Below are 21,599 nucleotides of genomic sequence, written 5' to 3'. Positions count from 1 at the left end.
GTAACATCAAGGAATCATGTCCTGTTCCAACAGAGGCCAAGAGAAAACCTAGACTTTCATTACTACCTGGGAGTAACAAGGTGACACTCTTTATCCCTCACTCGAGTGGTATCATCTAGCCCTACTAAATTTAAATCAGTTCCTGAATCTTATAATATTCAGGTTTCAATTTTAAAAATCACTTGTCAGGTAAAACATCAAAAATTTCTCAATAGACATTGACACCAAGGTTACACATTAGAATGATCTGACAAGAATTTAAAGCAGCTATCATAAAAATATTTAATATCCAAATATGAAAAGAAATAAATTTTTAAAATAGAAAATCTCAGCCCTAGCAAGTCTGGTTCAGTGGATAGAGCGACAGCCTACAGCCTGACAAGTACCAGGTTCAAGTCCAGTCAAAGGCATATGCCCAGTTGCAGTTTTGATCCCCAGTAAGGGGATGTGCAGGAAGCAGCTGATCAATGATTCTCTCTCCTTCTCCTTTCCTCTCTGAAATCAATAAAAATATATCTCTTAAAATATAGAAAATCTCCAAAAAGATGTAGAAAATATAGACGAACCAAATTAAAAGTTTAAAACTAAAATAGCCAATATAAAAAGCTCAATGATGTGATCAACAGCCAAATGGAGAAGAAAGAAGAAAACATTGGTAAATTGAAGATACAATAAAAATTACCAAATCTGCACAACAGAGAAAGAAAATAGGCTAAAAGAAAGTGAATAGTGTCTCAGACACATCTACACTAATAAAAGAGAAAAATGCTAATTGACTATATCTTTGCTATGCCCACAGCCAATCTGGAGTGATATGCAAATTAAGCCAACAAAAATGGAAAGTAAATTTCATATACAGAAGGGGCGAGCTGTGTCTGACACCGCTGCAGAGTCCAGTCCACCATGGGGGACTGGGCAGGCCAGGTGGGCAGCTCCTGATGCCACCAGCTGGGTCAAGGCCACTATCAGTAACCGGGCAGGCAGGCCTGGGGGGCAGTGCCTGGTGCAGTTCGCAAGGTCCAAGCAACCATCTGGATCAGGGAAGTCCAGGAGGGCTGAGCCTGATGCTGCCCACTGAGTGGAGGTCACCATTGGGGACTTTGGTTAGGCTGGGGTGGCCAGGGTCTCTGGATCACTGTCTGCCCCAAGCTGACTGTGGACACAGGTGGAGCAGGCCAAGATTGAACATTTTAATGCAAATGGGTTGCCTGTGCCCCAGCCCACCACACCCAGTCCCTGGCGAGGAGAGTGCAGTAGGCAGTTAGCAGGCATCAGGGCTTGGAAGGGACTGGGAGCAATCTGCTGGCATGCTACCAGAAAGAAGTGCTGAACCATGGTGATGCAGAGGGCTGGCTGATAGAGGCGCGAAAAGGTGCAGAAGAGGAGGCTCTTGCTGGCGCTAAGCTTGAAAAGCGCATCAATAGCCTAATGGACTAAATCGCCATTCTGAAGAAGATGCATGAAGAGGAGATCACTGAGCTGAACGTGCAGATCCAGTATGCTCAAATCTCCATGGAGATGGACATGTTCTCCAAGTCTGACATCTCTGCAATGCTCAAGGACATGCAGAATGCAGAAGAATGGTACAAGAACTGCTCACGATGCTGACAATGAGCACTACCAAGAACACCTACAGAGTGTGCGCTGCCATGGACGAGGTGTCTGAAAGCCACTGCCTGCTCAAGGCCAAGACCCTGGAGATCAAAGCATGTCGGGGCATGAACTAAGCTCTGGGAAAGCAGCTGCAAGAGCTGGAGGATAAGCAGAACTCTGATGTTAGTGCTATGCAGGACACAATCAACAAATTAGAAAGTGAATTGAAAACTGTAGAGAGTGAAATGGCATAATATTTAAAAGAATACCAGGGCCTCCTCAATGTGACTTTGGACATTGACATTGCAGCTTACAGAAAAGTCTCTGAAGGTGAGAAGACCCAGCTCAGTTTCACCAGTATGGGAAGCATAGCCAGTGGCTACATCCATAGTTCGCAGATCTTAGGTCGATCTGCTTAAGGTGGTTTACAGACCAGCTCCTACTTGATGTCCACTTGCTCCTTCCCTTCTTAATACCACAGCCACATCCAGGAGGAGCAGATTGAGGTGGAGGAGACCATTAGGAGGCTAAGGATGAACCCTCCTCTGAAGGAGAAGCTGAAGAGGAGAAAAAAGAGAAGGAAGTGGCTGACAAAGAGGAAGGAGAGGAAGAGGAAGAAGGTGCCAAGGAAGAATTATAGGATGCAAAGGAGGAAGAAGAAGGAAGTGAAGGTGAAGGAGAAGATTTCTGAGAATCTGAGGATGAGAAGAAAAATGAAGGTGCTGGGGAGGAGCAAGCAACCAAGAAAATATTGACCCCTCCTTTCTTTAATTATTTCAGGAATAATCCTCCTGAAACCAGGTCAACCCTGTCACCAACCAAGCTGTTGAATTCCCTATACTATGTGAATTAAGAAGTCAATATATATAACATTGTGAGGTGACTCAGGTTGGACATTAAATGTTGTGCTATGACTTTTCTTTTTATGCAGAGTATCTGTTTGCTTGCAGAGTGGCTTCCTGGTTTGCTGCCAGCCTGTGTATGGTCCATGCTTATGAGTTCAGGATCTATGACAATGTGAATAATTCAGATGTTTACAATAAAAACACATGAATACATGAATTCACTGATGTTAATATTAAACTTCATGGAAAAAAATAGTTCTTTGAATCTTTGGTGGTTGGAAATGTTCAAGGAACTGGGGAACCACAGTATTTCTACTACTTACAACATATACAATGTAATGTGGCTTCCTACTGCATGAAGTATGTATTCTCATAGAGTAATACTGGTATACATGTTATAGTTATGGCAGTATGTAATATCCAATTAATATTAATAAAAGGGTAATATGCTAATTAGACCATGAGTCCTTCCAGAAGTCCTCCCAGACAAAGCCATGGTGGCGGGGCTGAGGCAGAGGTGGTTAGGGGTGATCAGGCCAGGAGAGGAAGGCAGATGGGGATGATCAGGCTGGTAGGGGGGCAGTTGGGGGCAAGAAGGCCAGCAGGGAGTTGCATTTGGGGGCAATCAGGCCATCAGGCAGAGTGGTTAGGGGTGAACAAGCAGGCAGGCAGATGAGTGGTTAGGAGCCAACAGGCCCGGATTGTGAGGGGGTTGTCCGACTGCCAATTTAGGCCCAATCCCACAGGGGTCTCAGATTGGAAAAGATGCAGGCCAGTCTGAGAGACATCCCCCTCCCCCATGCACAAATTTTGTGCACTGGGCCACTAGTGGGATTATAACAAAAGATCTATGTCATCAGAATCCCAAAAGGAGATCAGTATGAGTTTGGAAATGAAAAAAATATTCAAAGAAATAGCTACTGAATATTTCCTAAATTTAGCAAAAAGTATAAACCTACAGATCAAGAAGTGATAAATCTTCAAATGGAATAAAATCAAGATATCCATGCTAAGACACATTATAGGAAAACTTTTGTACAGTGAACACAAAGAAAAATATCAGAAGCAGCCAGAGTAAAATGATGCATTACCAACAAAGAAAAATATAATCCAAAAACAAAATTTCTGACCAGAAATTATGGTGGTCAAAGGAAGTGAGACAACATTTTTCAAGTGCATAAAGGAAAAAACTATCAATACATAATTCAATTTCTGGTGAAAATGTCCTTCAGGAATGAAGGGGAAATCCAGATATTTTCAGATAAAGTAACATTAAGAGAATTTATCACCAACAAATCTTTTTTTTTTTTTTAAATGTCTAACAACCCTAGTGGTTTTGGCTCAGTAGATAGAGTGTCAGCCTGCGGACTGAAGAGTCCCAGGTTCAATTCCTGCCAAGGGCACATTCCTGTATCATGGGCTCTATCCCCAGTTGGGGACATGCAGGAGGCAGCCAATCAGTGATTCTTTCTCATCATTGATGTTTCTATCTCTCTCTCTCCCTCTCCCTTCCTCTCTAAAATCAATAAAGAAATATATTTAAAAAATAAAAATAAATTGCTAACAGAAGTTCTCTAAGGAAAAAGAAAATAATTTTTAAAAAAAATCTTGGAGCATCAGGATGAACAAAAGAAAATATAAAAGCAAATATATGAATAAATACAATAGAATTTCTTTCCCTACATTTTTTAAATTATATTTTCTAGTGAAAGCAAAACTTGTAACAATGTCTAATATGGTGTTTCACTATGTAAAAAAAATATTTAAGGCAATTGTAAATGCAAGAAATATATATATATATATTTCCTAAATTTAGCAAAAAGTATAAACCTACAATATATATATATATTGATATGATTTCTACATTTCACTTACACTGATAAAATATCAATACTAGTAGAATTTGACAGATATAATATGTACCAGCAATGTAATAGCTAAAATAATCACAAAGTAAGTTATAAATGAGATATACTCAAAAACAATATATACAAGTGAAAATAAAATTCTAAAAACATGTTAGTAATAAAAAAATTAAGAAAATAGAAAGAAATAAACACCGGAGATAATAAAGAGAAAACAAACATAAAAATCACAGACTTAAGTCTTAACGTTTCAATAATTACATTATATGTAAATAGACTATATATACCAATTTAAAATCAGAGATTGTCTATAAGAAACTTACTTCAACTATAATACTATATAATAAAAGAGTACTATGCAAATTGACCCTAATCAGCAGAACAACCAGGAATGACCAGTCACTATGATGCACAGACTGACCACCAGGGGGAAGACACTCAATGCAGAAGCTGCACTCTGGTAGTGCGTTTCCACAGGGGGAGCACCACTCAGCCAGAAGCCAGGCTCAAGGTTGGCAAGTATAGCAGAGGTGGTGGGAGACTCTTCTGCCTCTGCAGCAATGCTAAGGATGTCCCTCAAGGGCTCCCAGGGTGTCAGAGGGATGTCTGATTGCCAGCTTCAGCCTGATCCTCCAGGGAGCTGCAGACTGCAAGAGGGTGCAGTCCGGGCTGAGGAACCCCCCAAGTGCACAAATTTTCATGCACCAGGCCTCTAGTGATATACATAGTTTGAAAGCAAAATGATGTAAGATTATATGCCTTGCAAACATTAATTAAAAGAAGGCAGAGATGGCTATATTAATATCAAATAAAGCAGCTTTCAGAGCAAATAATATTATCAGAGACAGAGACGAACATCATATAATAGTAAAAAAGTCAATCCATCAAGAAGACATAATAATCCTAAATGTGTGTGAACCAAATAAAAAAGCTGCAAAATTTGTGAGCTTAACTGAAAGGAGAAACAGTCAAATACACAATTATCATTGGAAACTCCAACACCTCTCTGGAATTAAGAAACCACTAAACAGAAAGTCAAAAAGGATTCAGAATCTAATTGACACTTCACCTCACAATAGCAGAAAATATTATTTTCAAGTACCCAAGTACTAAGTATCAAGATGGATCATGTCTTAGACCATAAAGCCAACAGCAACAAATTTAAAATTATTAAAATCATGTTATCTGACCATAATGGAATAAAACTAGAAACCAATGACAAAAATATAACAAAGACTAGAGGTCCAGTGCACAAAATTCATGCACGGGGGAAGAGGGGCATCTCTCAGCTCAACCTGCACCCCCTCCAATCTGGGAACCCTCAGGGGATGTCCAACTGCCAATTTAGACCTGATTCCTGAGGATATCCAGGACCTCTGGCTCCTAACTGCTCACCTGCCTGTCTGACCTAATCACTCTGCCTGCCTGCTTGATCCCCTAACTGGCCTGGTCACCCCTATTAACTTTTTTTTTTTTTTTTCTAATCCCCTTCACACACAATTTTATTTGACTTCTTTATTGGCTTCTCCCTCTCACACAATTTTTCTCTCTCCTTTATGTAACACTCTTTCCTACTGACTTGTCATTTATAAACCTTTCTTTCCTCCTTGTTTCCTACTTCTGTTCTATCATCCTTCTTCCCATCTTTCTCCTATCCTCCTTCCCTCCCCACATTCCTTCTTTCCTGTATCTTTACTTACCCCTTTCCTCTCTCCCCTTTTCCTTCCTTCCAACCTTAATTTTTTGTCTTCATTGCCTCCCTCAGATCTGCTTTGCTCCTTCCCTCATTTTTTTCTTCTTCCCATTCTCCTTTTAAGCTCTATCAGCTCCCCTTTAAAACTTTTCTTCCCTCCCTCTTCCTCTCTCATCCTACCTTTCCCATGCATTCTTCTCTACTTACTTCCACTGTTTTAATATCTATCTACCTGCCTAATTATTCACTATAATTTACCTTTTTTTCTTTTCTAACTCTTGCTTTTAAAATCTGTCCCCAGTACACAATACTTGATTTTCATTGTAGCTCCTACAGTTCAATCATACATCCTCTTTCCTTCTTTAACTCTGTTCTCTACTGACTTCTTTATAAAGTTCTTCCCTTCCTCCTCCCCTTCTTCACTATCCTTCCCCCTCTCCCTCACTCTTTTACTCTTTTTTACAGACTAATTAAAAATTCTATGCTTTTCGTCCCCTTACTGCTGTCTTCTTTCCTCTCTGGGACCTGTTTGGGCACTTGGGCCCCTCTCGCACTGGCTTTGAGGGGCCAAGTGACAAAGCAGCTGTGTCTTGCCTACAATGGCCTGCACTTTCCCCCTCCGAGTCTGGGGAGGCTCCCTCTGGGCCAGGGCTGGCATCCATCGCAGAGACCATTGCATTATATGCGTGTGCATGTGCATTCGTGCACACACAAGGCTTTTCTCCCATTGTGTGCTGAAGGGAGGACACAGAGGGCTTTCTGGTCGCCCAGCGTGCCTGCTCCGATATCTCAAGCAGCTCTCAGTCACTCCCATCCCAAATTCGCAGGCCATAGGCATGCTTGTGCAGGCAGGGTCAGGGCCTGGCTTGTCCTTAGGTGTGTTGGGGGGGGGGGGGGGTTCCTCCCAGGATGCAAGCTCCTATCCAGGTCAGACCAGGGGTGGTGGAGCCTGGTCCACTTGGTAGGAGGAGGTTTGAGGTTGTGTGCTTAGCAGGATTGACCAGCATCGCAGGCAACGTAGGCCGCCCTGTGTGTCTGTGGCGGTGGGATCCCCACATTGTTTACCAGGTGACCAGTCCAGGTCTAGTGCCTTACATCGACATCCACTCTCTGTCACCATGCCAGGGCCCTTCCTTCATGTTGGACCCACACATCCTCAATTTGTGTGCACGATCCTTCCTGGGATCATAGCCAACGCTCACATCCCCCAGTTGGTGTCTGCTGGCCATGCCCCAAAAACCGGCCTTCTGCCATGTGGGTGTCACCCCTCGCCCCCCCCCCCCCTTGAGGAGGGGGATTGGCTGCATCTCTGGACAGAGTGCTCTTGGACAGGGCACAGTGTTATAGGAGTGTTTGTTGGGCACATGCACCTGGGAGAAAAAGAGGACTCTGGCGTCAGGTGGGGAATGCAACCTCACTTTCCAGCCCAGGGCCAGGGGCAGGGAAGCAAACCTGATGCAAGTTCCCCTGCTGTGTGTGCAGCCTGTTGAATGGTCCTTACTGTGATGCGATAACAAACAAGTTGCATATTACCTCTTTATTATATAGACTAGATGCCCAGTGCATGAAATTCATGCACAGAGGAAGTTGTCCCTCAGCCCAGCCAGCACCCTCTCCAATCTCACATTTCAGGACTGCTGGCTCCCAACTGCTCGCCTGCCTGACTTCCTGATTGCCCCTAACTGCTTCTGCCTGCCAGCCTGACCACCTCCTAACCACTCCCATGCCAACCTGGTTGATGCCTAACTGCTCCCCTGCCAGCCTGTTAGCCCCTAACTGCCCTCCTCTCCAGGCCTGGTAACCCCTAACTACCCTCCCCTGCAGGCCTGCCCCCCCCAACTGTTCTCCCATGCAGGCCTGCCCCCCCCCCCAACTGCTCTCCCATGCAGGCCTGGGTTACCCCCCTCCCCCGCAACTGCTCTTTCCTGTAGGCCCGGTCACCCCCAACTTCCCTCCTCTGCTGGCCTGGTCACCCCTAACTGCCCTCCCCTGCAGGCCTGCCCCCCCCAAACTGTTCTCCCATGCAGGCCTGCCCCCCTCAACTGCTCTCCCATGCAGGCCTGGCTTACCCCCCTCCCCCCCAACTGCTCTTTCCTGTAGGCCCGGTCACCCCCAACTTCCCTTCTTTGCTGGCCTGGTCACTCCTAACTGCCCTCCACTGTAGGCTTGATCATCCCCAACTGCCCTCCTCTGCTGGCCATATCTTGTGCTGGCCATCTTGTGTCCACATGGGGGCAGGATCTTTGACCACATGGGGGCAGCCATATTGTGTGTTGGAGTGATAGTCAATCAGCATATTACTCTTTTATTAGATAGGATAGAGGTCCGGTACATGGGTGGGGGCAGGCTGGTTTGCCCTGAGGGTGTCCTGGATCAGGGTGGGGGTTCCCTTAGGGCAGGGCCAAGCCTAGGCGAGGGGTCTGTGGTGGTTTGCAGTCTGGCTACACTCCCCTGCTACTCAAGCTGAGGCCCTGGTATCTGGAATTTTATTTATCTTCCACAATTAAAACTTTGTAGCCTGGAGCAAAGCCAAGCCTCCTGTTTGCTCTGTGATGGGCAGCCATTTCTATTGGAATTTATTTATCTTCTATAATTGAAACTTTTTAGTCTTAACTGGAGGCCTGGGCCAGCCAGGATGTGTGGAAAGCATGGCTTCATCCATTGCCAGGGGCAACCCTAGCCTGTTCTCTCCAGCTCTGTGGCCTCTGCCATTTCTGTTGGAATTTATCTTCTATCATTGAAACTTTGTAGCCTGTAGTGGAGGCCTTGGCCTGCCAGGTTGTGCAGAAAGCTTGGCTTCCTCCATTGCTGGGGAAACCCAAGCCTCCCTCCTGCTCTCTGTGACCGCAGCCATCTTGGTTAGAGTTAATTTGCGAAATCACCTTGAATGGCTGGTGGGCATGGCTTGTGAGTGTAGTGGAGTGATGGTTAATTTCTATATTACTCTTTTATTATAATAGATAGGATATTATCAAAGCCTAGAAACTAACCAAAATACTTCTAAATAATCCTTTTGCTAAAGAGGAAGTCTAAAAAATTAAATAAGTGCATTGAACTGAATGAGAATAAATATACAACTTATCAAAATTCATGACATATAACTAAAGTAGTAGTAAGAGAGAAATTTATAGCACTGAATACATACATTAACATGGACAAGATCAACATCCAAAAATCTACTATATTTCTCCATACTCGCAATGCACACATGGAATTGAAAAAATTAAAACATGATATTTAAAAATAAAATTCTTAGAAATGAACTTAACACAAAACCTATCCTAAAATAAAAAAATAAATAAATAATGCTGAGGGGGAAAAATCAAAAGAAAATGTAAAGAAATTTCCATATATTAAATTTACAGATTCGTGGAAATCTCAACATAGTAAAGAAAGCAATTTTCTTCAAATTGATGTACAAGTTTAACAAAATTTCTACCAAAATTTTAGGAAGAATTTTTGAGATAAAATTACTTTAATATTTTATATGGAAAGGTAAAAGAAATAGATTAAAATAATTCTGGAAAAAAAACAAAAAACCTAAAGTTGGAGCAATTACTTAACCCAATATTTGAGACTTATATAACTACAGTAATCAAAATTGTGTGCTATTTGGAATGATAAAGATAGTTAGATCAACAGTTCAGATTAGTCCAGAAAATCCAGAAATAGTCCCATACATTTATGACCAACTAATATTTGACAAAAGTGTAAAACAATTCTATAGAGGAAGGGTAGACTTTTCAATAAAGTGTGCTGTAGTAATTGGATAAAACAGGCAAAAACATGAAATTCAACCTTTATACAAAAATTAAAATAGTTTTAAATATAAAGCATCAAATTATTAAACTTTTGAAAAATATATTTTTATTGATTTCAGAGAGGAAGGAGAGAGAGAGAAACTTCAATGATGAGAATTATTAATTGGCTGCCTCCTATACACACCCTACTGGGTATTAAGCCCAAAACCTAAGTGTGTGCCCTTGACTAGAATCACACCCAGGACCTTTCAGTACACTGCCTGGTGCTCTGTCCACTGAGCCAAACCAGCTAGAGCAAATTATTAAACTTTTAAAAAAAAAAAAAAACATAGGAGAAAATCTTAAGGCCCTATGTCTCAGAAAAGAATTCTAAGATGTGACATTAAAGCATGTGGTCCATAAAAGAAAAATATGGCAAAGTCAAGTAAATAAAAATTTGAAACTTTTGCTCTGTGAAATATCAAGATGATAAAAAAACAAGATAATATTTGCAAATCACATGGTGTGACAAAGGATTAAAATCTAAACTACATAAAGAACTTTCAAATATCAACATTGAAAACAAACAGTCTGATTAAAAAATGGCTGAAGACATGGAGAGATATATAGATGGCATAAAAGTCGCTCAAGCCCTAACTGGTTTGGCTCAGTGGATAGAATGTTGGCCTTCGGACTGAAGGTACCAGGTTCGATTCTGGTCAAGGGCATGTACCTTGGTTGCAGGCACATCCCCAGTAGAAGGTGTGTAGGAGGCAAGGCAGCTGATTGATGTTTCTCTCCCATCGATGCTTCTAACTCTCTATCCCTTTCCCTTCCTCTATGTAAAAATCAAAATATATATTTTTAAATTAATTATCATTAACCATTAGGAAGTGCAATTAAGACCAGGATGTGATATCCCCACACATTTAAAGCAACTAAAATAAAATGCTGGTGAGCATGTGGAGAAATTGATCATTTATCCATTGCTGATGGGCATGTCAAATGGCATGCAATATAGCAATCCTCACATAACAGGTGTTCTTTTGTGGCTGAACAATTTATGTTATTATTATGCTGATTATAATATTTAATTAATAAATTTCATATATATTAAAATATAATTAGCACTATTATGCTCATATAATTACATTAGTATGGTTGAAGAACTTTGGAATGCTTTCAGATTGGGTAACAAATAATACTGCTATAAAAATCATTTATTTATTATTGGTATTTTCAGTCTTTTATTAAATTTTAGTTATTCTGGTATAAAGAATAATTACTGATTAATTTGCATTTCTCTAATTGGAGAGAAGGTCAAACACCTTTTCAAATGTATTGGTCATTTGAAACACTATTTCACAAAGTATATGTTTGATTATCTTGTTAATTTTTTCATTTGTAAGTATCATCTCTCATTCTGTGCATTATAGTACTTTCATTCTCCTAATAATGCCTTTGGATGAACCTCTTTTCATATAGTACAGATGAATTTCCTATCCCAAGGTTAGAGAGAGCCCAATATGCTGTCCTGTTCCCAGAGCAAAGGCACAGTTTGGGAGAAGGAAGAAGTCCATAGGTAAATCAAGATGCTGCTGCAGTAAAGCAGCAATGAGTGGTGCCTCAGCCGGTGGTACAGCCCCAGAACCCACAGCGGGAACCCAATGCTTGAGATTCGAATAGCACTGTACTCAGAAAGGACTGAAGCACAGAAAAAGTTTAATTTTTTTAACCCCAATTAGATCCTACCCCTTTTTCCATCCCTCTAAATCTAGGGATCCTGGAAATAAAATGTGAAAGACAGACAATTTAGAATGGTTAGCAATGGAGAACTAGAAAGAAAGAAAAGGAAAAAAAAGCTGGCAAATTCTAGTTGTTACAATTGTTATAACTACAATATTGTGGTCTGAAGGGGGGGAGGGGCAAGAAATAAAATAGGTCCCTGAATTTCAGAGTTTCCCATCTCATGACAGAAGTTTATATTGTGATAATGTGGCACCACAGTATCACCTGACACTTGGGATGCAGGAGACAAAATAGGAAGTGGATAATGTGAACTGGAGAGAAGAAGGTTGGGAAAGAAGATTAAGTTACCAATAGCTTAGGGAGGAGAGAAGAGTTGAAGCCAGAGGTGCTCAAACTTTAGTTTACTGTGTCCTCCATGTCTCAGACATTTTCAAGGGACTCAAAGGTTAAAATAAATGTAATAGTTTGGTTCCTCCTATTAATTAATTGGGTTTAAGAAAACTTTATTAGTATGTATATTCTAATAGCTTGATGCATTCCATCCTCATCCTTCCTGGATTCCAAATTTTTGGATTCTACATGCTACAATGTATTTGTAGCCCCCAGAAGCAATACTGATGGCACCAACATGGTCATTTTCAGATACACAGTGATGAAATGTTGACTCTATGACACAGGTTTCCAGTTGTGGTCAAACAAGGGGATGTTCTTTCTTTTTGTCTCAACTCTCATACTGTTGAAAACAAATGTCTTTTTGTGGGCTTTTATTCATTATATTTATCACATTTTTGTGCTCTTGGCGGGTGATTTCACTGAAGCTCCCTGAGCAGGTGATGAGATGCTGTCTGTTCCTGAGCACGGGAAAAAAGCACGTGTGTCAGGTCCGCCTCCTTTAAGCGTGTTACAGTGCTGCCGGCTGGGAGCTCAGTACTAATGTGTCCACAGTAAGTAAGATGTCTGTAAGCAGAAACACCAGTAGAACAAGATTGTGACTTGGTCAGTGGATGAAAATGCTGTGATCAGAAGCTTATAGAATCCAATTTAGTATTTTCACTAGGAGCAATGATTCTATATTTGCTAATTCACTGTTGCAGGGAACATTCTAGAGCATGACTACTACAATTAACAAGAATCAAATGTAGCTATTTTAAAAGCAATACATACAAATTGAAGGAAAATACTTTTGCTTCATTCTTAAGTATCCAACGTTATTTATTAGTGTATGTACCTGGAGAACTTCTCAAACTTGTAATCAGATTGAACATGGCTGCCCTTATTGCTGGTTAGAGTATTTTCACATGACACTTTTTTTTTTTCAGAGAGGAAGGGAGAGAAACAGAGAGATAGAAAGATCAATGAGGAGAGAGAGGGTCATTGATTGACTGCCTCCTGTGGACCCCACACTGGGGATCCAGCCCACAACCCAGGCATGTGCCCTGACCGGGAATGAACCGTGACCTCCTGGTTCATAGGTCGATGCTCAACCACTAGCCACACCAGGCAGGCTTCACATGACACTTTTAATCTGATAACTGTCAGAAACACAGTTTGAAAGAGCTATGATATTGTCAAAACAACATGGCACAAGCTAACATTGCAACTGTCATACCGCACTATCCCACGGTGTTGCCCTAAGCAATTTAAAATGTCCTGAAGCTTCTTAGTGAGCTCACTGTGGCAAATGGGCCCTCCACACACTGTATGAGAGCCATGGATCTAATTACAGAAAAAAGAAAGGCAAAGTGAAACAATATTCTTTAAAGAAATAATGAATTTGGTAATTTTTTTCAAAAAATTGCATATTTTTGCAGAAAATAAGGCTGGAAAATGAGGTTTGAATTAGCAGATGAACAGTTTAAACGCCAATTTAAAACAGGTTAGCTTTTATTATGAAGGGATTAAAGAGCAAAAGATGGTTTTAAAGAGAGGAAGGCAAACTGGCAAATCTATATATAGACATGTTTATATGATTTGTAGGTATATCTGTGCAAAAAGATAAATATATATATATTTGCATTTATTTACATATATGAATAATATATTACATATGCAAACAAATGCATAAATAAATACATATTTAGAGAAATATGTATGTTTGTTCAAGTAAATTTTACAGGTGTTCTGATGGAAAATAATAAAATTAATAAAAAATGATACAAGAATAAACTGTTGGAAGAAACCAAGATGGCGGCATAGGGTAGACACCCGAATGCAGCCTTCCACAACAAATTTGAATTTAGAACTGAAAAACAGGGGAGGCATTGCCCTGAAGCGCCAGATGGCTGGCTGAGAGGAGGCTCTGCCATCTGGGAAGGAGAGAGAAGGCACGCTGAACCTCAGGAACTGTGAAGGTACGGAGAACTGTGTGTGCGAAAAGGCGCTGGCTTAATCCCGGTGCGGAGAGGAAGGGCTGGACCGAGATTGCTGCTGGCTTACTCCCTGCACACAGAGAGGGCGGGCCGGGCTGTGTTCACTACTGGCTTACTCCTGGCGCGGAGAGGGCGAACAGCTAACGCAGCTGGCTTTCTTGTCCGAGAGGAAAACAGAATCAGCCTATTGCTCTGATAAACGGCCCCAGACAGGGAGAGGCCAGACTGTCAGGCAGTGGGCAGAGATCTCTTGGAGGTGTGTGAAGCCAGAGGCCATTACTGCCGGACTTGGGGAGGAGCCGAAGGGAAAACAAAGTTTGTCTGCACCAACCCGAGACTCCACCCTACCTGTGGCTGTGCACAGAAGCTCTCCCAGAGGCTGGCTTTCTCTAAGGAGGGACTTGCAGGAATCCAAAGCTTGTCTGCGCTTTTACCAAAGAGGTGCGTGCACGCCTGCAACCAATCTTCCAAAACTCTCCAAGAACAGGACTTTTCTAAGGCGAGACTGACAGGGAACCAAAGATTGTCTGCGCCACCCCGAGACCCCGCCCTATTCAAGCAGAGTACAGAAACCCTCCTAGCTGAGACACTGCTGATCCTCACAGCCAATTGGCTTGGAGATCAACGCTTCCCAGTGATACCAACAATAAGCAAGGCTTAACAACAAGACTGCACACACAGCCCACAAAGAGCTACACCAAGACTGTCCACCGCAGGTAACTGGGAAGGCTGTGCTACTGGGCTCTACCAGAACACCTAGCACACAAAGCTATTCCATCAAATCAGGGAAACAACTAAAATGCAGACAAGAAGAAGGACACAAAGGAAGAAGATGGAGGAAAAGAAAAGATTGGACATTGAATTCAAAACTACAGTTATAAGGTTATTCAACAATATCCTAAAAAAGGCCGATAAAATAAATGAGACCTATGAGGATATGAAAAGAGAGCAACTAGAAATAATAAGGGATCAACAAGAAATGAAGAAAACATTGTCTGAAATAAAAAATATTATACAAAGTCCTAAAAACAGACTGGAAGATGGCAAGAATCAAGACAAAGATTTAGAACACAAAGAGCCAGAGGACACTCCTCTGCAGAAGGGAGAAGATAGAAGAATCCAGAAAGTTGAAGATAGTGTAAGAAACCTCTGGGACAATTTCAAGCGAACCAACATCAGAATTATGGGGATTCCAGAAGAGAGAGAGCAAGATACCGAAAGAGTACTAGAAGAAATAGTGACAGAAAACTTCCCCCACCTGGGGAAAGAAATAGACTTACAAGTCCAGGAAGCCCACAGAACCCCAAACAAAAGGAAACCAAGGAGGACCACACCAAGACATATCATAATTAAAATTCCAAGAGCAAAAGACAAAGAGAGAATATTAAAAGCAGCAAGAGAAAAGCAGGTAGTGACCTATAAAGGAGCACCCATAAGATTGTCAGCTGATTTCTCAACAGAAACCATGCAGGCCAGACGGGAATGGCAAGAAATATTCAAGGTGATGAATAACAAGAACCTACAGCCAAAAATAATCTACCTAGCAAAGCTATCACTCAGAATCAAAGGACAGATAAAGAGCTTCACAAATAAAAAAGAGCTAAAAGAGTTCATCACCACCAAACCAGAATTATATGAATTGCTGAAGGAGGTTATTTAGGAAGAGGAAGAAGATAAAGATAAAAATTATGATCAACAAATACGTAGCTATCAACAAGTGAATCTAAAAACCAAGGGAATTTAAAAAATCTGATGAACAATATTAACTGGTGAATATAATAGAATCAGAGGTATGAAAGGGGAGTGGACTGACGATTCTCAGGGAAAAGGGGAGTTGTGGTGCGGGAAGAGACTGAACAAAAACTGTTCACCTATGGATGAGGACAATGGGGGATGGGGAAAGGACAGAGGGTGGGGTGGGAACCTGGTGAAGGGGAGCAATTGAGGGGGGGAAGAGGATCACATTTGTAATAATCTGAACAATAAAGATTTATTAAAAAAAAAAGTTAAATTTTGAAAAAAAAAAGAATAAACTGTTTTTCATACAACTGTAAACCTGCTTCTGTCCCACCTTATATTTATGTATGCATATATGGATTTTAGAAACACAATATGGTATCCATGAAGGATAACTTGAATTGTGTAGAAATTAGAGGTAGAAAAAAAAGACTACAACAGTTTTGGTGAGTGATAAGAATCTGATCCAAAGAGACAGAAGTGGAAATATATATATTTTGTTTGTTTGTTTGTTTGTTTATCCTCACCCAAGGATATTATTTTTTTCATTTTTTTAAATACAATAGAAAAGAGAGAGAAGCAACTATATGAGAGAGACACATGGATTGGTTGACTCCCACATGCACCCAGACCAGGATAGGGGATTGAACTTGCAATCCAGCTATGTGCCCTTGACTAGGAATGGAATCTGAGACCCTTCAGGGAACAGGCCAATGCTCTTACCACTGAGGAGCACCTGCCAGAGTGAAAAAAAAATACTTTTAAGAGATAGTGAAAATATAGGAGTTTAAGGAATTTAATTAGTTGTTAGGGATCGGATATGTATGTACCATATCTTGTTTGACCTACAGCTTCCTAGCTTGGATAACCAGGTAGAAGGTGATACTTTTAGCCAAACCCCATTATGACTTGAGTTTGAAATTCTTCCCTCTAGAGTCAGGTGAAAAGAATAAATTAAAGCTCAGTGTTGGTCCATGCTCTAGTTAGCATGTAACACTACTGCAGGAAGACATCACTGTTTTATTTTTCTGCCAATGCTAAACCATGTTGAGCACTGAAGGCCTGAAATGTTGCTGTTTTTAGAGATTGAGAGGCCTATACTTGTCCAGACTATTTTCAGATTTTCTTTTTAAGTTGAGCTTTACTAAGTCAGATCTATGCCGCTTGGTAAATGCATTCAAGCAGGAGAAAGAAATGCCACAAAGGTTGCATTTATTACCCATCTTCTCTCAGACCCATGATCACTGCCCATTAAAAACATAGATGGGGCTTCCTAGGGAAGAAGTAGACTAATGGTTATTATGAACTGAATATTTGTGTTTCCTCAAAATTCATATGTTGAAGTTCTAATCCCCAGTGTGATAGTGTTAAATGGTTGCCCATTTGGAGGTAATTATGTTGCAAGCTTGTTTGAGACAGGTCTTCGAAACAATAATCAAATAAATATCACAAAAGATCTGTTTGTTCTTGTAGGTCTATTTTTAAGAGGAAATGCCTTCTCTAGTCTTCAGTGCCTATTCAAGTACTCCCAAGATGGGCCTGGAATCAAGTGTCCTCTGGGCAGCTTGGGACCAGAGCTGCAAAAGAGGGCAGTTGGGGGCAATCAAGTCCCATTCTGATAGGCCTTCCCTCTCTGTGCATGGGAATAAACACAGGGCATCCAAAGGAGAACTCAAAAGGCTATTTATTCAGAGTTGGCTAAAGCAAGGAAGTCAGTCACCATCACTTGCATGTGGTAGAGACCCAAAGCAGGCAGAGTACGGGGAAAGTTCTGTGGTGTAACAAAGGGAAGGTTTGGGTGCATCCTCATTAGACTGATGGCCAGGGGAAGCTATTGGTGGTTGCATTTGTTTACTAGGGCTGCCGTAACAAATTGCCACAGATTGGGAGGTAGAACTGTATTATCTCACAGCCCTGCATCCTGGAAATGTCAGATGAAGGTGCTGGCAGGGCAGGTGCCTCCTAAGGCCTCACTCCCTGGTTTGCGATGGCCACCTGCTGGCTGTGTCTTCATGCTCTTTGTGAGAATATTCCTGCTGTCTCTCTGGGTCCTAATCTCATCTTCACGAGAGACAAAGTCAGATTGAATTAGGGCCATTCTAATGACTTCATTTTAACCGAGCCACCCCTTGAAAAGCCCTAACTCCTAATATTCTGAGGTACATACAGTTAGGATTTCAAAATATGAATATTTAGGGACAGAATTCAGTCCATAGTCATGTGCTAACTAGAAATGAGCATCGTTAGTGATTGGCCAGGGACTGAATTGGCTTTCTACACATGGTCTTAAGTTGGAAGCCCACAGTACAGAGACTGGGCTTCCTGGTCTGTTTGCTGTAGATCGAAGGTCAGTTTTATTGTCACATGTTGTCTGGTTGTGTTGTTCGTTTGTCTATTCAGTCTCACCTGGAAAAAATAAAAGGTGGTAAGACAAGAACCTGTTCTGCTATTAACTTCTATGCCTTTAGATGCTAAGACTGAGCCTCACAGAGAGCTGGCACTCAATAGATAGTTGGTGAAAGGATCAATTCAGGGTCAGAAGGCTCCTCAGAAGCAAGTAGTCTTATAGACCTCTCTTACCCTCAATAACTATACTTTCTTATCTATGAATGGACAACTCCCATCCTTTTAATAATGATTATTGTTTCTTGAACAGTGACAGTAGTCATGCGCCACTTTACAATGGAAAACTACCTGAGAAATGTGTCCTTAAGTGATCTTGTCGTGGAAACATCACAGACCTACATGGAGCAGTCTACCACACACCTAGGCCACACGGTACAGCCTACTACTCCTGGGCTACAAGCCGGCACAGCACTTTACTGCACAATAGATCACAAGATTAAATCAAGCACAAGAGAAAAATGACACAATCAAGTCATGCAGTAAACAAAAGATGTATGAGGCTGCTGTCAGCATACTGCTGTAAAGCAGACTGTTTTTTTATAACTAGAGTCACTTTACATTATGATAAAATGTAGAGTATAGTAAACGCATACACCAGGAACAGTCGTTATCATCATTATCAAGTGCTATGTGCTGCACTTTCACATGACTGGCAGCACAGTGTGTTTGTTTAACCAGCATCAGCACGGACATGAAGTAATGCCTTATGCTACATTAGAAAGCTACGGCTGCATTATAATCTGTGGGGCCACTTTCCTACATGTGCCTGCACTGACTGCAATGTCATTATGTGGCCCAGGACTGTATGCTCAATTGGAGGCACCTCGAATTCACTCTCTCCTTTAATCCTCTCAGCAGCCCAAGGACATGGATGACTCTCATTTTACAGAGGAGGATTAAGATTCTGAGTTATTGTCTTGCCCTAGTTACTCACAGAGGCTAGTCCTGGGATACAGCACAACTGCTTTCTTTCTCTGGGACTTGCCACTTCCTCTTCTTTAAAAGTGGGTGACAAAAACACTTACATCAAAATCTTGCTATGAAATCAATAATGAGGGTGGGGGGAGAGAAAAGGCTCTTTCTTATGATACAGTGCCAGCCACACAGTGTGAAGTAATAAATGAACTAGAAAGTCATCAGGATGGGTCAAGCACAGAGGCTAAATCTAGTGAGCAGGATTCTAAGGAGAAGCAGAATATTTACATGACTTCAAAGTATCTTCACACAGTTACTTTTTAATTATAAAGGAAGGAATATTCACCACATTATGGAGCAACTGGCAGATACCACCTTAACCGGGAAACAAAAAATAAGTCCCTCAGTATTGAAAAAAAATAGCATAATACATTCCTTTGAAATGACATAATGCAGTGGTATTACTGGCTAAAAGAAAAAAAAAAAAAAAAAAAAAAAAAAGCATAACCTGAATCTAATCCGAATTTAATCATGAGAAACAAGCACAAATTGTGGGCATTTAACAAAGTAATTAGTCTGAACTCAGCATAAATGTGAAGGTTAAAGAAGCTCTGAGGAGTCAATCCAGATTAGAGACCAAAGAAGTATGGCACCTATACACAACAGATGACCCAGGATTGCATCTGAGCCTTATTACTTATTACTAGAGGCCCAGTGCATGAATTCATGCATGGGTGGGATACAGCTGGCCTGCCCCAATAGGGGCCCATCAGGCCAGGCCAGCTGGGAGGAGGGGCTGTGGGTGGTTGGCCAACTTGCCCTGCCCCTGATTGGGGTGTTGGTAGCTGATTGAGATGTCTGGCCTGCTGGGGGAGGAGGGGTGGCAATCAGGGCCTAGTTGACTGCCACAGTACACATCACTGCCACCAGTCATTCTGCTGTTCAGTTCTCTGGCTTCTATATATATAGACTAGAGGCCCAGTGCACTAAATTCATGCATGGGGGGGTGTCTCTCAGCCCAGACTGCACCCTCTCCAATCTGGGACCCCTAGAAGGATGTCCAACTGCCCTTTTAGGTCCAATTCCAGTAGGACCAGGCCTAAACGGACAGTTGGACATCCCTCTCACAAGCCAGGACTGTTGGCTCCCAATTGCCCACCTGCCTGCCTTCTTGATTGCCCATAATTGCTTCTGCCTGCCAGCCTGATCACCCCTTAACCACTCCCCTGCCAGCCTAATTGTCCCTAACTGCCCTTCCTTGCAGACCTGGTCATCCCTAACTGCCCTCCCCTGAAGGCTTGATCACCCCCAGCTGCCCCCCTTGCAGTCCTGGTCCCTTCCAACTGCCCTTCCTTGTTGGCCATCTTGTGGTGGCTATCTTGTGTTTTCATGAGGGCAGCCATCTTTGACCACATGGAGAAAGCCATCTTGTATGTTGGAGTTATGGTCAATTTGCATATTACTTTTTTATTAGATAGGATAGAGACCTGGTGCATGGGTGGAGGCTGGCTAGTTTGACCTGAAGGATGTCCCAGATCAGGGTGGGGGTTCCCTTGGAGGGTGGGGTGGCCTGGGTGAGGGGCCTGTGGTGGTTTGCAGGCTGGCCACACCCCCTGGTGACCCAAGCAGAGGCCCTGGTATCTATTTGTCTTCTTTAATTGAAACTTTGTAGCTTTGAGCGTAGGCCAGGGCTGTGGGAGCTTGGCTTCCTCCATCACTGAAGGCAGCTCAAGCCTCCTGCTCAGCTCCAGCTCCATAGCTGTGGCCATTTTTGTTGGGATTTATTTATCTTCTATAATTGAAACTTTGTAGCCTTGAGCATAGGCCAGGGCCTGCCAGGGCAGCAGGGAACTTTGGCTTTCTCCATTGCCAGAGAAACCCAAACCTCCTGCTTGCTGCAGCTCTATGGCCGCAGCCATCTTGGAAGGGTTAATTTGCATACTTGCTCCTGATTGGCTGCTGGGCATGAGTGATTGTGGGTGTAGTGGAGTGATTGTTAATTGTTAATTTGCATGTTTCTATTTTATTAGTGTAGATTATTTGTTGTAAAAGGGCAACTGGCAACATTTTAAAAAAGTCTCAGATATTTTTTTTTAATATATTCTATTGATTTTTTACAGAGAGGAAGGGAGAGAGATAGAGAGCTAGAAATGTAGATGAGAGAGAAACATCTACCAGCTGCCTCTTGCACACCCCCTACCAGGGATGTGCCTGCAACCAAGGTACATGCCCTTAACCGGAATCGAACCTGGGACCTTTCAGTCCACAGACCCATGCTCTACCACTGAGCGAAACCAGTTTCGGCAAGTCTCAGATTTTAAATCCTATCTAATAAAAGGGTAATATGCAAATTGACCATCACTCCAATATACAAGATGGCCACCCTCATGTGGTCAAAGATGGCCGCCCCAAGTGGACACAAGATGGCTGCCACAAGATGGCCAGCACAGGAGTGCAGTTGGGAGGTTCCAGGTCTTCAGGGGAGGGCAGTTGGGAGGGACCAGACCTGCAGGGGAAGGCAGTTGGGGACAATCATGCCTGTAGGGGAAGGCAGTTGGGGGTGATCAGGCCTCCAGGTGAGGACAGTTTTGGGGGACCAGGCCTGTAAGGGAGGGAAGTTGGGGGCAATAAGGCCTTCAGGAGAGGGCATTTGGAAGGGACCAGGCCTGAGGGGGTGGTAAGTTGGG

The 21,599-nt window shown here is 42.2% G+C and overlaps 1 pseudogene; it reads left to right on the top strand.

Annotated features, from left to right (window-relative positions):
- Positions 1-903: 903 nt before the first annotated feature.
- Positions 904-2,245, top strand: LOC118723019 (annotated as a pseudogene).
- The last annotated feature ends 19,354 nt before the right edge of the window (positions 2,246-21,599 follow it).

Source organism: Pipistrellus kuhlii, unplaced genomic scaffold (genome assembly GCF_014108245.1).
Source record: "Pipistrellus kuhlii isolate mPipKuh1 unplaced genomic scaffold, mPipKuh1.p scaffold_m20_p_2, whole genome shotgun sequence".
In the NCBI taxonomy this organism is placed as follows: Eukaryota; Metazoa; Chordata; class Mammalia; order Chiroptera; family Vespertilionidae; genus Pipistrellus; species Pipistrellus kuhlii.
This window is presented reverse-complemented; position numbering and strand designations above follow the sequence as displayed.